Source organism: Silene latifolia, chromosome 10 (assembly GCF_048544455.1).
Source record: "Silene latifolia isolate original U9 population chromosome 10, ASM4854445v1, whole genome shotgun sequence".
NCBI lineage: Eukaryota > Viridiplantae > Streptophyta > Magnoliopsida > Caryophyllales > Caryophyllaceae > Silene > Silene latifolia.
Genome location: NC_133535.1, coordinates 58,457,826 through 58,476,878, shown reverse-complemented (window position 1 = coordinate 58,476,878; position 19,053 = coordinate 58,457,826). Strand labels below are relative to the sequence as shown.

At 39.4% G+C, this 19,053-nt stretch overlaps 1 long non-coding RNA gene across 2 annotated transcripts; it reads right to left on the bottom strand.

The window, feature by feature from the left end:
* Nucleotides 1-15,630: 15,630 nt before the first annotated feature.
* Nucleotides 15,631-18,729, bottom strand: LOC141609008 (uncharacterized). Of its 2 annotated transcripts, XR_012527130.1 has the most exons (4): nt 18,443-18,729; nt 17,402-17,446; nt 17,173-17,253; nt 15,631-16,653 (listed from the first exon to the last, which is right to left on the bottom strand). It is a non-coding gene; the product is annotated as an uncharacterized LOC141609008 (long non-coding RNA). The 2 variants fall into 2 exon arrangements; XR_012527129.1 differs by having other exon boundaries at nt 15,631-17,253.
* Nucleotides 18,730-19,053: the final 324 nt, after the last annotated feature.

Sequence of the window (19,053 nt, the reverse complement as noted above, 5' to 3'; positions counted from 1 at the left end):
GTCACTTCAGCCGATCTTGTTGTCCTCTTTGATTTCCAAGAGCTTGAATTACTGTTTGCAAGAGGAGGAGGAACATAGTTCAAATCTATGTAGGTTCGAACTGTCTTTGTCCTCGTCGCTCTGTCAGCTTCCTTAGCCTTCTTGGCTCCAGTTTGATTGACAATGGTTCCACCCTGTCCTTTGACTGCTCCTTTCTTGCCTTCATCCGTACTGCGCAGCAAGGACAACAGATTTAATTTTCCTCCTTGTTGCTCTCAACGAGGCGGAGGGTCGCAATAATAGCAATATTCTCCAGACTTTCATCCGGAGTGTCAATAATAGGGTCAACAGAAGAGAGGGCATTGCAAGGCTGAGCCTGCATGGGAGCCCTCCGGAATTTGGACTGATGAAAAGTCAGCTCCTCATCCCCTACCTGGAAGGTCAAAGTCTTCCCCCCGACATCTATCACTGCACGGGCAGTGGACAAAAATGGTCGCCCTAAAATGATAGGGGTGTGCACATCTTCGGGGATGTCTAAGACGACGAAATCAACGGGAATAAAGAACTTCCCGATCCTAACAGGTACGTCTTCCGCTACACCTAGTGGCCGTGATAAACTACGGTCGGCCATCTGGACAGTCATGTTGGTGCAACTCAGTTTTGTCACACCAAGTCTCTTAGCTAGAGACAAAGGTAGAACACTTACGCTAGCGCCTAAATCGCATAGCGCATTATCAATCAAATTCATTCCTATGTGACAAGGGATCGAAAAACTACCCGGGTCTGATTGCTTTAGAGGTAGCTTATTTTGAGATAAGGGTGACCCCACCTCCGTCAAAGCTACGGTTTCATTATCATTTATATTCCTCTTACGACCTAAAATTTCTTTCATAAATCGTAAATAAGAAGGTACCTTAGTAAGCAATTCAGTGAACGGCACGGAAACCTCCAAGCTCTTCAAAAGCTCAACAAATTTGCTGAACTGTTGATTAATCTTGGTATTCTGCAGCCGCCTCGGGAAGGGAACAGTAATTGGAATCTCGAGTCCCTTGTTTCTTGCCTCCAAAGTGTCTTCCGGAGCAAGTTCAGTATCCTTCGGACGCTTCTTGCCTCTCGAACGAGGCCTTTCTGGTAATTCATCGCTTAAACGAGCACTAGCAGGCTCTCGTATAAGCTTCCCGTCATCAATGTTGGTCGATCGAGCAGTGTGGTCACTCGATCGAGCTCCTTCTTCAGCAACATCAGTCGATCGAGCAACATCCCCACTCGATCGACCATCCTCAGCTTCCAGTTCACTCGATCGAGCAGAGTGACTACTCGATCGAGGGCTTTCCTCACCAATTCCACTCGATCGAATCTGTTTCAAAGACACAGACTTGATCGATCGAGTAACTGCTTCGTCGTGAGTCCTTTCCTCTTAGCAGAACACTGTTCATTATCAGCGACAACTTCCCTTGGGTCTGATTTCTGCACTCCCGGTCCCTCGTAAGAAAGACCGCTTCTCAACTCTATCAAATGTACCGTCTCATTTGGGTTCTTGTCATTTTGAGTCGGTAAATAACCTGGCTTCCTCGAGGATTGATTCGCGGCGAGTTGGGCAACTTGAGTCTCAAGTGCCTTTATGGTCGCGTCTCGCTGTTGATCACTTGTGCTTCTTTGTTGATCACTTGCATGGAGCTGCTTTGTAATGGCTTGCATCATAGATTTTAACTCGCCCATTTCGCTCACTCCACTTGAAGATGAACCGTGGCTAGGTGGGTTAAAGGACGGAGGCTTCTGATAGCCTTGTTGCTTCTGATGTGGCGGAATATAAAGGCTGCTCTTCTGCTGGTTCGGAGGAGCGGTGGGGTTAAGCACATTGTTCTGATTACTCCACCTCAAATTGGGGTGGATATTCGGCTCGTAATGAGTGTTGTTTTGCCTGTAGTGTTGAAAGGCAGCACATTGCTCATAAGGACTAGGACAATAATCAGCGACATGTCCATCCACCCCGCACCTCAGGCACGAAAGGACCGTCTGTCATAGCATTAACCTGGTACATCCCGGCTTTAGAGCTCCCCTAGTTCGTACTTGTCGAACCTAGCGAAGGGCCTCTAACGCAGCCACTGAAGAGGACTCAGCAGCTCTCCTTTGGTTTCCCCTTGAATTCCCGTATTCAGCCCGGTGAGTGGCTAAATCATCTATGATTTTCCATCCTTTCGTCGGCCCCAAGTTGTCAGAAAACCGACCGTTGGCTGCAGCATCTAATATAGCCCTCTGATCATCATATAAACCATTGTAAAAATGGTTGCATAAACTCCATTTCTCGAAACCGTGGTGTGGTATGGTACGCACTAGTTTCTTAAAACGAAGCCATGCCTCGTGAAAGTTCTCGTCGGGTCCCTGCTTGAAACTGGTTATCTGAGCTCTGATGGCTATGGTTCTCGAAGCAGAGAAGTATTTCTTATAAAACGCCAATGCTAGCGAATTCCAATCTGTTATGCCGTGAGCGACTTTGTCCAAATCCTGTACCACTCCCGCGCAAAGATCGCGGAGTGAGAAAATGAACATCGTTTCTTTGATCGGTCACCGTCACGCCGGTGGGAGGTGGTATGGAGCAGCGATAATCAATGAAAGTCTCCATATGTTGAGCCGCATCTTCCTTCGCAGCTCTCCCGAACCGATTTTTCTCGACCATGCTAATGTAAGAAGGCTTAGGCTCGAACTTCCTAGCATCTCCAGGCGATTCGAACCCTTTATAAAGATTGTGTCGGTGGGCTCGGAGTGACTAGCAATGGTAGCTTCCTCGGCCATTTCGGGAAAGTGCTGGGAAAGTGATAGACTCAAGTGATGAATTGGAAAGCGGAGAAGACGGTGGATTGTCTCGAAAAGCTCGTTCTCGTAAAAGTTACCACGAGAACTAGGCTCTTCCCTCCGCCTGTTGTTCGAATAAAAGTCTCCTTTTTACGCGTAGAGATCTCTCAATCTCGGGATCAAAAGGTAGTAGTGGACCACCTTGCGACCTGCGCATAAGACGAAACTACAGACAAGATATGAGAACAGTCTAAGGAACGATGTTCCTTAAACTAAAAAGGAGAATTAAAAATAAAACAGCTAGTAATTGGAACAATTGCCTCCCAAACAACGGCGCCAAAATTTGACACGTCTGTCGCGCACTGTCAAAAATAAAACCTAACGGTCTCAACTAAATATGTAGTAGAGGCAGTCGAGTATCGAATCCACAGGGAGGAATGTAACTACAGCTATCTATTTCTAATTCTAAGGTAACAATTGGGTTGATTAAAATTTGGTTTCTAACTACGGAGTTGAAGGAAGAGAAATAAGGAAAGAGCAAAGAAAGCGAGAAATGAATTAAACTATCAATAAGAGAGAGGCATGTCGGGACTTCGGTTCACTACGGTAGTTCAACAACTTAGCGATAAATGACTCGGACGAACTAAGCGTGAGACGGATATTAGAAGGTCCTTTCGGTCCACTTCCCACCCTAAAATACCACTAACTTAACTTTCGTCCTCATTAGGGTAGTCTACTGTTTATAGCAGGCCTATTTAGTCCAATCTTTCGATCCAGGATTAATTGTAGCTTGATTTAATAGGTGACATAGAAGCGTGCACTCAACTAGGTCGGTGATTACAGTTATATTGCTATAGTGACAGAGTCTCTTAGATAATTCGTCTAATTCATTCACTACGTCGTCATTATTCTACCGCAGATCCCCTAATCCCAACATGAAGAGGTTTAGCTACTCATATTCATAACTAATCTGACAGCACATAAAATTCCAGCAGAAGACATAACGAAATAATAATTATAAAGCGCAATAACAGAAATTAGGGCAAGAAATAATGATAACATAAACAAGAGTTAAGAGCAACAAAAGGTTAATTATTATTAAGAGAAGGAGGAGATTACAATCTGAGCAATCCGGCGTAAAGAACGACGAAATCCGAGTGCAATAATCCCAAAGTGAAAGCAACGTAAAAGTAACAGTAGGTTTTTCTAATATGAATGATAGTAAAAGAGATAGTCTAAGAGTAAAAAAAAGATGCCTAATTAACCTAGTAATCCTCGGTTAAATAGGAAAAGTCTAAGTGTTTATGCGGAAATACTAAAACACGGACTAATTAAGCCCACGAAGTCAAAAGCCTCTCGATCGAGTAGAATTAACTACTCGATCGACCATCACTTCAAAGAGAAACTCCTCGATCGACCTTCAGGGAACTCGATCGAGGACTGGTCATGTGTGGATCACTCGATCGAGTAAGCAGTAGCTCGATCGAGTCTTGGGAAGCTTAGGAATCACTCGATAGACCACCAAACAGCTCGATAGACCACCAAACAGCTCGATAGACCACCTGGGTCTTCAATTCAGCTCACGTCTTCACCAAAATGCCTCGTAAAGCGTGCAACGACACTTCTAAGTGCAACATCTCACTCTGGAATGGTCCCGTCTCCTCTAAATGCATGCAAAAGGACAGAAAAGAGCATGGTTCCGCTACTTTCGCGATCATTCCTACAAAAAGGACCAAATACACCAAAGTAGCCAATTCGGGGCAAAATACTATAAAAATAGCATAGAAATGCATAGAAATACGTGCTGAAATAGGCCAAAAAGACTATACATTAGGCACGTATCAAGGAGGTTGCTTTTCTGGGGCATGTGATTTCAAAGAAAGGGGTAGCTGTGGATCCTGCAAAGATTGAAGCGGTTACCAAGTGGGAAGCACCAAAGAATGTGGCAGAGATCAGGAGTTTATTGGGTTTAGCAGGGTATTATCGACGGTTCGTTAAGGATTTCTCCAAGATAGCTAGACCTATGACAGCTTTGATGAGGAAAGAGAATAAGTTTCGTTGGGATGAAAGTTGTGAGACGGCGTTCCAAACCTTAAAGGAGCGTTTGACCACAGCTCCAATCTTAGCATTACTTGAAGGGAGTGAGAATTTTGAGGTGTATACAGATGCTTCAAAGAATGGGTTGGGTTGTGTGTTGATGTAGAATGGGATAGTGATTGCCTATGCTTCTTGGCAATTGAAGTCTTATGAGGAGACCTATCCGACGCATGATCTGGAGTTGGGTGCAGTTGTGTTTGATCTTAAGATTTGGAGGCATTAACTATATGGGGCGACCTTTAAAGTGTTTTCAGATCACAAGAGTCTCAAGTACATCTTCACTCAAAAGGAGTTGAACATGAGACAGAGGAGGTGATGTGACTCTTATTTGCGTACATTTAGTCCTCTAATTGAGCCTATTTTGCATACTACTATAACATTTCATGGCCATTTTATCCGTCAATTCCTTCCTATTTGGCTTTCTTATTACATTGTATATGTTTTGTAGGAAAGAAGATAATGAGGCGGAATTCCCATCTCCCATGCATATTTGAAAGCTTGTTGACGATCTTGGATGGACTAGTAAGAAGAGGAGGCAAGAATGATGACCAAGGATGTAGGAATAAAGAGTATATAGAAGGATCATAGGCTTAAAAGCAAGGATGACGAGAAGGAAGCCATTACATGAAGAAATTGCTCGGAACCCAAACCAATAATTCCTCCTTTGGCTCTGAAAGTATACTAAATAAAACAGCGTCGAAAAATCAAGTGTTCTAGGATTTTGAATTACTCTAATAGGAGTCCGAATGAGGAAATGACGTCCGTTTTACAATCCGAGCTCAAATAGACAAACTGGCCGCCAATCCGAGCGTCCCCGTAAGAAGACGCTCGTCTCCTGCAAGAAGACGCTCGTTTCCTGCTGGAAGACACTCGTCCGAAAGCAAGAAGTTCCGATCGTCTCCTCTACGATCCGCTCGGATCATAAGACAGGACCTCCGTGCCAAGACTCCAGACGCGCGGGACGAGCATATTGTGGCGGGACTAACAACGTGATATGCGCATCTCCCTTTGAGACTTGCATTTCCCTACTCAACACTTAGCAATGCTATTTACTAATCTACCCTTGCTTAACCTAATGATGTACTACTATATATACTCCAATTGTAATAATCAAAAGAACCAAGTTCCCATAATAGAAAATCCTCTTAGATTAGATTAGGAGTAGATTAGAATAGATTAATCTCAATCATTCCACATTAATCTTTCCTTAATTATTGTTCAAGTTTATTATTGGGTAATTAAAGATTATTGGGTTATTATTGGAGAATTGACAACTCTTTATCAATCAATCAAGTTCTCTTCTTTTATTCTTTGCTTTATAATTTGGATCATCTCAAGTTTGGTATAATCTCTTTACTCTATACTCTTTATTGTTGATTTCCTCATCTCCTTATCATGTTTATACTTGTTGTGATGATTGATACCATTAATGACATGTTTCCCATGATAATGAGTGAGTAGTCTTCTAGCTAGGATTAATGGCAATTAAGGGAAACAAACATGGGGAATGATTTATGCTTAATCTAATATGTTTTCATTATTAATTTGCTTGCTTGTTGTGATTCCAACTTATGCACATGTTATGTTTGATGAAATGCAAGCCTATGAAACTCTGCATTTTTTTGCCCATCACTTATCTTTTGAATGAAGCTTGTAAGATATAAACCAACTCGAGCCTCATTAGACCATTCATAATGTTGAATAGGAAGGATTAAGTAGACTTGTAGGTGTTGTACAATCTAATCAATTCGGCTCCAGGACCCAAACCTTCTTAGGGATTATAAGATATACACTAACTCGATCCCATCACAATAATAATTGCTTGCATCTAGTAGAGAACATGTTTGTATGATCAAATCCCATGAATCACCTATGGACCCATGATATCCTAGCACTCTTAATCATTTGTTTACATCCTTCCTCTCTATTGCTTGTTTTACTTTATTGCTTTTATTAGTCTAGACTCACCAACTAAAAACCCAAATCAATTGTGACACTAGCATAAATTGAGATAGATAGACTTAGAACCCAAAGCACACTGTCCCATGGATCGACCTTGACTTAACCGCTAACTAGTTGTTTGTTGAGAATATAAATGTGTTTGATTGGGAGACACGACGACACCTTCCACCAAAATGGCGCCGTTGCCAGGGACGGTGTTATGTGATTAAGTTCTCACTTGTTTTATATTTTAATTGTGCTTTAACCTTGACCTTGAGGAACTTGTTCCTCAAGGTTCGTTCTTACCATTTTATTGTAGTTTCCATGCTTGTAGTTGTTTCCTTATCTTAGCTATGATGGCTCAAGACTTGACACATGGAGTATATATTGGATCTTTTGAGTATGACTATGGGTATGTGGAGTTTGAGGAGCAAGTCAACACAAACCTACCTTACAACTCATACAATAAAAGTCCTAACCACTACCCTAACGTTTCTTACCAAAGCCCCCACATCCAATATCTACAACAACCACCCTCCAAAAACCTACTTTACAATCAATGCCAAATGTCATCCTACACCCAACACTCATACCACCAATCTCCCATGTATCCACAACAAGGGAATGAGCATAATTTTGACATGCAAAGTGTGGTTCTCCCAATGCTAAGGGACCAACAAAATCTCTTCATGCAAATTCTAGAAGAGAGCCAAGCTAGGGACAATGTTCTCAAAAACATCTTTACCAATGATGAGAAGTTGGCAAATCAAATTGTCAGAATGGAAGCTACCCAAATGATCAATGAAGAAGAATGGGAAGATAATGAGGGCGAAGAAGAATTTGGATGGCATTATGAAGCTACTCTTGTAAATCCCCCACCACCTCCTAAATTCATAAGTATTGAACATCCCATATTCCAACTTGTACCCAACTTTACAAACATTCATGATGGATGTGAATATAAAGATGTAACTTTTGAGGAAGGGGAGTGCTTGATTGATTATGGACCAAGAGTGGATGATGAATTGAAGCATGATGAAGTTAGAGAAAAGATCAATGGTGAATATGAATTGGAGGCCAATTATGAGACAAGCACTTTGTCTAAATTGCCTCATGTATCTAGCTCCCACACTAGCCTTGCTTCTCCAATTTGGGATACCTATGATAATGATGATGAGGAAGGTCTCCCACCACAATTTCCCTCTATGACCCATGTAGAGGAAGTGTGTTTCCTTGACACTTATGGGAGTGAAGGTAAAACTTGGAAAGAAGAGGTTGATGAATTTGAACTTGCTGTCTTTGGAGAATTGAGGGGCCAAGAGGAAAACTATGATGTTGGCATCTTTGATCATAGTTTGGAAGAAATTGATGCTCTTTTCTTTGGAAATGGTTCAAGTTCTAAGGAAGGTCAATAAGAAAGTGAAGAAAATGAAAGCATGAATGACCTCACTGGTGAGAAGTTGACTCCTCCACATCTTATCCTTCAACTATCCCGTCATCAAAGAAATGTGAACTCTCCTTCTACAATTGAAGGATTGATGAATCAATGCTATATCATCATAGAATTTGAAAGAGATGGTAAAGAGTGGAAGCCTACGGATGGAAATGGGCAATACTTCATACATTGTATTGACAAGAATCATGTCCTTGTTCATTTGAAGCATTGTAAGAAGCCAAGTGCCAAGGGCAAAACAAATGGGAGATTGTTTGGCAAGTTCTATTCCAAGCCAAGATGAGTAAACTACGTTTTTTGGCATCGCCAATCTCCTATTTGTGCTTATATGAAGCCCATTCAAAAGCCTTTGACCGGTTTTTGAGAGCATTAAGCAACATGGACAACATCAATAATCATGACAACAAGGAATAAGTTTGGTGGAGTCCTCCCTCAAACCACCATTTGTAAGATACCCTTTACTTTGACTTTGCATTACATTTACACTTGCATTTAGTTATATACATATACATTTAGCTTAAATTTGTATTATATTTCATATTGCATTTACATTAGTTAGTTCATATAGTATAGTTACATTGTAATATATCTCACATGATTCATATAGTTAGTTGCGTATAGTTAGTTGCATTCATGCTTAGTCACTAATGACCAATCCTGTTCTTTTCTACACTAGAAATAGTGTTTAAATCGGTTTGGGGAGGTTTGATCATAGGTGAAAACATGCATCATATAGTGTAGTTTAGATTGCATTCATTTGTTATATATGTCATATAAGATTGCATTTAGTTAGAGCATGCATTCATTCATTCACATCATTGCATTTGTACTTCATTTCCATAAAATTAAAAATCCAAAAACATGTATTTCCTTTTCATTCCTACTCCTACATGTACATTGAGGACAATGTCTAAAATAAAGTGGGGGATGGGAATTTATATTCCAAAATGATAAAAATTGAAAACTTTTGAAAAATACAAAAACATGTCCTTTTTATTTCATAAACATAAAAACCATAAAAATTTGAAAATTGAAAAAGCGAAAAACATGTTCATTTCCTTTATAGTATAGTCTTCTATATATTGTGTTTGTATATATTGTGTTTGTTTATCCTTTGTCACATTTATCAACTACGCCACATCCGAGATATGAGGATATTGAAGACCGCATGGTATGATCTTTCCAATCTCCTTTTTCCTCTTTATGTTAATGTCTATGTGGCTTTATTTTGATTGATGCGGTATGAACAATGTGATTATAGGATTGCATTTAGATTATATGGCATACTAGTTGGTAGAATCATATGCATTAGGATGTATAAATGTTAGTTGCATCATGGCATGTAGTTTCCATGGTTAGAAATTTTGTGAAAATGCCTATTTGGGAAGCTTGACAAGTGTATATAAGGACCTTGTAGATAATTTTTTCTCCTTGAGACTTTGTTTGCTTAATACCCTCAAGACACCCTAGGATATGTCATACTAGTATCTTTTGACCCATAGATTAAGGCCTAGTCAAGAATATCTTGTGGTGTGATAACTCATTGGCTACCGTTTATTCCAAGGTGACCTTTGAAACCATGCAACCATCTTCCACATTCTACCATATTTTGTCAACAAAAGGGAATGGGCACAAAAAATGTTCAAATATTGAGTTCAAGAATTGAAATGAAAGTAAAAAAGTTTGCAAATTGCATCAAAAGAAAAGAGGAGTAACAAAAATAAAAATCCTATGCTTCAAATATAAAGCACCCTCGTTACTAATTGGGGTGACTTTGAAAATGTTCAAAACAAAATGCAAAAGTTGAAAGTTGTCAAGTATTGAAATGCCAAACATCAAAAGAAAGGGCAAAGAAATGTTCTCAAAATGTCAAATGCCACAAGAAATTGGGAGAAAAAACAACAACGAAAGCAAACTCCCACATGAAACTCAAAAATCTATTGATCCCTTTTCCATTGAATCCACTTTTGTGCATGGTAAAGAGGGGACGACCCTTCTTCTTGTCTAGGCAAGGAGGGGAATTCTGCGATCCTCCGTGTTTCTAACAGCATAGGGAGACTACTCTTGACGAAAGCATTTAACAATTGAGGATAAAGGTACCCTAGCTTGACACAACTTGGAGGTGATTTATTGGTATCCTCTTAGGCTTAGTAGTTTGAAGAAACCGTATCTATGATGGAATGTGTACCCTTAGATTGTTTCCCTTATAGATAATTTCCGCCACTTAGTTGAGGAAAGTGGCTATTCATTTTTGTAGATGCATCCATTACTTGTTTTGTGTGCTTAATGTTTGGATGTATCGCCATTTTGGCAAGCCCCACCTTGCCTTGCAAGAAGGCATACTACCTCATGGTTGTCTTGTTGTGAGTTGAAGTGGCGAAGTGAGACCCGCTAATTGTCTCACATCGGTTATATTATTTAGGATAGTTTAAATAAAGGTTTAGTTTTAGTCACCTCTTTACTCGGGACGAGTAAATGTTCGGTTTGGGGATGTTTGATGTGAATTTTATTTGCGTACATTTAGTCCCCTAATTGAGCCTATTTTGCATACTATTATAACATTTCATGGCCATTTTATCAATCAATTCCTTCCTATTTGGCTTTCCTATTGCATTGTATATGTTTTGTAGGAAAGAAGATAATGAGGCGGAATTCCCGTCTCCCGTGCATATTTGGAAGCTTGTTGACGATATTGGATGGACTAGTATGAAGAGGAGGAAAGAATGATAAACAAGGATGTAGGAATAAAGAGTATATAGAAGGATCATAGGCTTAAAAGCAAGGATGTCGAGAAGGAAGCCATTACATAAAGAAATTACTCGGAACCCATACCAAGAGTTGCTCCTTGGGCTCTGAAAGTATGCTAGATGAAACGGCGTCAAAAAATAAAGTGGTCTAGGCTTTTGAATCACTCCAATAGGAGTCCGGATGAGGAAATGACGTCCGTTTTACAATCTGAGCTCAAATAGACAAACTGGCCGCCAATCCGAGCGTCCCCGTAAGACGACACTCGTCTCCTGCAAGAAGACGCTCGTCTCCTGCTGGAAGACGCTCGTCCTGAAGCAAGAATATCTGAGCGTCTCCTCCATGATCCACTCGGGTCATAAGACAGGACCTCTGTGCCAAGACTCCAGACGCGCGGGAAGAGCATATTGTGGCGGGACTAGCAACGTGATATGCGCATCTCCCTTCGAGACTAGCATTTCCCTACTCAACACTTAGCAATACTATATACTAATCTACCCTTGCTTAACCTAATGATGTGTGGGGTAATATCCGTATAAAACCCTTAAATATTAGGACTATAACGTATCTTTAACATGTGATTATTGTCATAAAACAAAATTACAAGAGAAAACGATAAGAGAATAGAATCAACCTCGGGTCCTTGTGAATTCGGCCTAAGACAGAAATCAATATAGATTTCCTCCTAATCGTTGCACCCAAGACCGTCTGAGACTATGCCCCTTGTGCTAGAAATACTCTCTAATTGACTTGCAATATTGAGAGAGTTGTTGTGAGGTTTTTCGATGTGAGATCTAGAATTTCAGAGAAAATTGCCCCGAAACCCTAATTTCTTTGCAAATGAGATGATTAGGTCACAAAAGGAGAGAAGCTCCCCTTTTGTTTGTTTCGGCCAAACCGTGAGCCTTAGGGAGGGAGTGGGCTTTCCACTTCCTCCTTATTTTTAACTCGTGGTCCGACTCAAAATGCTAAAATGTATATGACGAGATTTTTATTATAAATCGTCATCGGTTATCGGTTATTAAAATATCGACTAGTAACATGGATTAGTCGACATATTAATACTTGTCCGACAAAGACAATATTGTATAATTAATTCAATATACATTAATTAAATATAATTGTTTATATTCAATTTACGAATTAACCGCTTAATTCGTCTTAGCCATTATTATTTAATCCGTATTAAATAATTATCTCAACATCGCGTTTGACTAATTATTAGTCAATAACTCCGACTAACTGCTTAGTCAAATTAGGCATCAACATGACTGTATTTTCATACCGTCACATCTCTCAAACGTATCCTATAGGTGTGACTTTTAGGGATCAGTTGATCACCGCCATCAGTATGACAATAACGTCAAACTTATCTAGCAAGCCAACCGTTATTGATAAACGTGGACCAACTGATAATAATACAAAAGTATACCCTTTGATCCTTTTAGAGATTTAAATGTTATTGCACTAACTGTAGAGGACACCAGCCCCAACATGATGTACTACTATATATACTCCAATTGTAATAATCAAAAGAACCAAGTTCCCATAATAGAAAATCCTCTTAGATTAGATTAGGAGTAGATTAGAATAGATTAATCTCAATTATTCCACATTAATCTTTCCTTAATTATTGTTCAAGTTTATTATTGGGTAATTGAAGATTATTGGGTTATTATTGGAGAATTGACAACTCTTCATCAATTAATCAAGTTCTCTTCTTTTATTCTTTGCTTTATTATTTGGATCATCTCAAGTTTGGTATAATCTATTTACTCTTTATTCTTTATTGTTATTTTCCTCATCTTCTTATCATGTTTATACTTTTTATGCTGATTGACACTATTAATGACATGTTTCACATGATAATGAGTGAGTAGTCTTCTCGCTAGGATTAATGGGCAATTAAGGGAAACAAACACGGGGAATGATTCATGCTTAATGTAATATGTTTTCATAATTAATTTGCTTGCTTGTTGTGATTCCAACTTATGCACATGTTATGTTTGATGAAATGGGAGCCTATGCATCCTTGCATCATATTACCCATCACTTATCTTTTCAATGAATCTTGTAAGACATGAACCAACTCGAGCCTCATTAGACCATGCATAATGTTGAATAGGAAGGATTAAGTCGACTTGTAGGTGTTTTACAATCTAATCGATTCGGCTCCGGGACTCAAACCTTCTTAGAGATTGTAAGATATACACTAACTCGATTCCATCACAAAAATAATTGCTTGCATGTAGTAGAGAATATGTTCGTATGATCAACTCCCATGAATCACCTATGAACCCATGATATCCTACCACTCTTAATCATTTGTTTACATCCTTCCTCTTTATTACTTGTTTTACTTTATTGCTTCTATTAGTCTAGACTCACCAACTACAAACCCAAATCAATTATGACACTAACAAAAATTGAGATGGATAGACTTAGAAACCAAAGCACACCGTCCCATGGATCGACCTCGACTTAACCGCTAACTAGTTGTTTGTTGAGAATATAAATGTGTTTGATTGGGAGACACGACGACACCTTCCATCAGGAGGTGGATGAAGTTGATTGAGGATTATGACATGGATATTATATACCATGAAGGGAAAGCTAATGTGGTTGCAGATTCTTTGAGCAGGAAGAGCATGCATTCTCTTTGCACGGCCGCGTCTTTGATGAGATTGAGAGATGAGGTGGGGAATTTTGGGATACATATGATCCAGAAAGAGGATGCTATAGGAGATTTGACAGTGGAGTCAGACCTTTATGGTGATATTCGCAGTAAACAGGCGTTGGATCCCAAGATTGAGGAGTGGAGAGCTGGAGTAGAGAAAGGGAGAGTGTCTAGATTCTCTATTCATATAGATGGTAGTGTGAGATTTGATGGGAGGTGGTGTGTTCCGAACGATGAGGAGTTGAAAAAGATAATCATGACAGAGGCTCATTGCACACCATACTCAATACATCCAGGCGGTGACAAGTTATATAAAGATTTGAAGAAGACTTTCTGGTGGCCGGGGATGAAGTAGGAAACAGCTGAGTTCGTGGCTCGTTGTTTGACATGTCAGATAGTGACAGGGAAGCAGCGACGACCACAAGGTAAGATTCAGTCTCTTGAGGTACCTGAGTGGAAGTGGGAATCCATTTCTATGGATTTTATCGTGGGTTTACCGAAGAGTCAATAGGGTAATAACATGATATAGGTTATCGCGGATCGTTTGACCAAGTCAGCTCATTTTGTGCCAATGAAAGATAAATGGACCAAGATACAGTTAGCTATGGCGTATCGGAAAAACGTGGTTCGCTTGCATGGAGTGCCTAAGGATATAGTGTCTGATAGAGATTCGAGGTTTATCTCACGGTTTTGGAAAGAGTTGCAGGAGTCTTTGGGAACTACCTTAAAGATGAGTACAACATTTCATCCTACGACAGATGGCCAGACGGAGAGGACCATCAAGACTTTAGAGGACATGTTGCGAACCTGTGTTATGGATTTTGGTGGTAGCTGGGAGCAGAGGTTGGATTTGATTGAGTTTTCCTATTACAATAGCTACCACACCAGTATTGGCATGGCACCATTTGAGGCTTTATATGGGAGAAGGTGTAGGAGTCCGATTTGTTGGGACGATAGTGCTGAGGCAGTGGTTTTAGGACCAGAGATGGTACATGAGATGGTGGAACAGATTAAGCTGATCAGACAAAGGATGAGAGTGGCCCAGGATCGACAAAAGAGTTATGAAGATCTGCATCGCCGGGATATAGAGTTTCAGGTTGGGGACAAGGTTCTTTTGAAAGTGTCTCCTATGCATGGGGTCATGAGATTTGGTAACAGAGGGAAGCTGAGCCAGAAGTTTATAGGACCATATGAGATCTTGGATCGTGTGCGTGAGGCTGCGTATAGGTTAGCTTTACCGTCATCTTTGGATAGAGTGCATAATGTGTTTCATGCGTCTCAGCTGCGGAAGTATGTTAGTGATCCATCACATGTGTTAGAGGTTGAGAACATCGAACTGGATGAGTCCTTGTCTTATCTTGAGGTGCCAAAACAGATTCTTGATCGAAAGGCTAGGAAAACTAGACATGGGGAGACAGTGTTGCTTAAGGTTATGTGGTCTAACCATGAGGTTGAGGAGGCTACATAGGAGGCGGAAGAGGCTATGAGGCCACACTACAAGAAAAAGCGTCAATTCCTACAGACAATTTCCGTCGGAAAGAGCGAGTATTTTGTCGAAAACTTGATTTTTCTACGGAAATTCTGTCGGAACATGGGCGTCGGAATTTTTTTTTCGGGAAAAAAAATATTCCTACGAATTTTCGTAGGAAACTTCCCACATTCCTACAAAATATTTCGTAGCAAAACAATTGTTTCCGTTAGAGAGGTAGCCTACAAAAAGTAGTTTACGCAATGTTTTTATCCTACGAAATTCCGTCGGAACATAACTAATATCAAGCATATCTTGCCCATTTACGAGCATCCCCAATAAGCCATATCCCTATGCATAATTATGGGCAAAAATGTATCATTACACAACCGCAAAGTGAGAGGGCACAATACCACACATTAACTTGAAATATAAAGCAAAAGAGGTAGCTTTTCATTAAAAAAAAAAATAATCCCAAGTACTCCCTCCTATTCAGCCTATACTTCCCTTTTCATTATAATACTCCTCACATATATTAGAGAAAGGGGAACTATAGGCTGAATAGGATTGAGTATGTATTACAAGCGTAAAATTAATCAAAGTACAAATGTTGTGATGTCAACTTTAAGACAATCTAAACTACATTACATGATGCTCATGAGCCACTACTTCTATCTTCATGACGGTCTCGGTGAAAGATGTGTCCAAGTATAATGAATAAGCAGGCCCCTTCTATGTTGTTGAATCACCTCTTGTGAAAGCCACTTATAACTTCAGTGATATGATTGCCTTCATTGGAATCCTGTCCCTTTTGTGCCTTAAATTTCTACTTAAGCAAAAAAAAAAAGAACATACATACACAACAATCCAGTAAAATACACAAGAGAAGGGAGATATTTCATAGGCAATATAAATAGTCAAAAACACAGGGAATCATAACAATACAAGCACACATAGCTACAACAAATAAGCATAGCGATCAAGATTTCACGTATGACCTCGGTTCATAGACTTGTTACGTGAAATTGCATGCTATAAAAGCACTAATGTGTAAGCCTAGGATTTAAGATATCACGTAAAAACTTTTTTTTTAGGTAAAATGTGAGTATATTAAATATATCAAAAACCAACCATAATTACAAGGACACAGTTCGAATCCCAGCTAAGACATTCTAACAAATAAATCCTATCAAATAAATCCTATGCTTGCCTGCCAATCAATGGCACTATTGCTTCCTAGATTACACATTTTGCTACGAATTCTCCTCTGAATTAACTGCTTTAGTTGCTGTGCTATAATGTCAGGTCTCTGAACACACAACTGTTGTCTCGCATTGTTCCTCTGGAACCAAATGGTATACCAGAATGCTGATTGAACACACGCAGAAGCCTTCCATTGCAGTCTGTTCCTGTTTGCAGCTATTAATGCAGTAGGATCAGGCATTGGCTTACCTATCCAGTCTGCAATTCTATCCTTAACCTTACTAGTGAACCTGCACTCTGAAAAGAGATGGTCACTTGTCTCAGGCTGTTCCCCACATAATATGCAGTCATCATCAGTGCACAAACCAATAGCATATAGCTTGGTTCTAAGATTTAGTCCATCTTGCATAATCATCCAAGCAACAACAGAGTGTTTAGGGATGTTCCAATTATTCCAAACAAGAGTAGACCAGGCAGTTTTGGGATGCTGACCCATCAACCATTCATATCCATCACGTAAAAACTAATAGCTAAAAAAATGCTGGACATTTTGCAACCATAGTTTGAGACAGTTCCACCTCATTTAATGCACAACGCCATAATGACCGATTTTAAGGAGAGGTCACAACCCACAGCCTGAAATCGTGCTCTCGAGCCAATAGCTAATAGAAAAGTTGTATGTCTATGCTGAGCATTTTAAACTAATTTTTCGTACCTATTTGAACAACCGGAGTATCTCGTTCCTTTTTAGCGCACACAAAAGCAGAAAGGAGCAAATAGGCCAAAATAAAAGAAGAAGGTCGGCCAGTGACGAACCGTTTCCCACCATTTCCCAGTGGCAGAGTAGAAAAGCAAGTTTGAGTGCTTCTAAACCTCATGAATAGGTACTCCATTATGCTACAACAAGTTGGGAAAAAACCATAAAAAAGAAGTACGCTCGTAAATTGATCGACCTAAAAAAGAGCTAACTACAATTGGGAAACCAAAACAACTCAAATTAATTAAGAAATAAATGAATGAGAAGCAATCAGTATGAAATGCATACCTGCATTATACTCAAAGTATTCTTTGAAATCCTCTTTTCCTTGTTCTGCACAAAGATAAATCAAAGAGACGAGCACAATATTAACTTCCCTTTCAATTTTACAATATTGAAGTAGTTCATCCTACAAGATTACATAATGTAGTGAAATTTAGAAGTCGGCAAATATATGCTCTACACCTAAAAACAAGCAGAATATTTCAATTAGGCCCTAGAAACCAAACATTTTCTAAATTTGACTCCATTCAACTAAACTAACATGAATAGATGAGGTTGATTGGTTACAATCTATGCCTCTTTGCAATCTGTCTATGATTGCTCATATATAAAGTATGAAAAGGGAAAAGTACAATTAAGGGAGGGAGTAGATATAAGACTATAAGTATGGAGCGAGAGGAAAAATCACCAAATCATTATAAATTATACTTTAAACCTAGCAGTAGAACATTGTTAAAGAAATACATGTATCACCAACTTTAGAGAAATTGTAGGCAGAATATTAACAATTGAACAAGTTTTGTTCATATGAATGCTGGTATGGTAAATGTAAAGAAGGATTTACAAGATTACATAATGTATTGAACAAGTTGTTACCACAAAAATGTGAAATCTACAACAACGACAACAAAAGCAGGAAAATATAAAGAAGCACTAATTAATTAATACACACATTAGAACATCAAATTTGTGACATAATCAAACAAACCCATGAGAATTGAAGGATTTACGCAAAATCTTGTTGAGAAGTGAAGGATTTACGTATCCCTACCACCAGCTGTTCACAAATGGTAGCATAAATAGCAATTTGAATCCTTGATATTTCTAATTGTTCACCTGTCATTACTTTCACATAAAATACTTCATTGATATTTCCAATTAGTATTATTGTCATTGTCTTATAATACTAGTTCAACAAGGGATCACGAACTCATAAAATTAGACATAATCAGCATTAGAACCGCCAAAATCAATCAATTTCACATAAATTTAACAATAACCAATTAAGATTTAAGATTTAGATTTGAAAAGGTAAAAGCCTTTTACCTGTCATTTATATATCCGACGAGCTTGGCTGGCGCGGATGAAAGGTCGACGGTAGACACGATGGTTGAGTGGAAGGAACAGGCGGAGAAAGGGAAAAAGAAAGAGGAAGAAAGGTTGCAGGCGTAATCAACGAACAACAGCGTACGACAGCAATGGGCGGCAGATCGCGGTGTCAGTGTCGGTGTCGGTGTCAGCGCCGATTAATTGGAATATGTGCCTTATGGCGTTCTTATGAAAGGATTAGAGAACTATATGAACTTGTGATTGAAAATAAGGGTTAGAGACTTAAAGGGACTAGTGCGCTAATTTTGTCGAGCTTGTATTAACTGATCCGACGGTAAATCCTTAGGCATCAAAATTTTTGACAGTTACGACGACAAATCTGTAGGAAAATTTTAAATTCTGTCAGAATTTTTAATGTTCATCCGACCAAGTCTTAATCCGTCGGTCTAGTCCGTCGGACAGACGTAATTCCGACGCTTTTTACAATCCGTCGGACGAATTCCGTCGGAACAAAGACCTTTTCTTGTAGTGAGGGAACGGTATCCGTCTCTTTTTGATCTGGTATGTATGGTTACGAGGACGTAACCTTGTTTCTTTTAGGGGGGTAG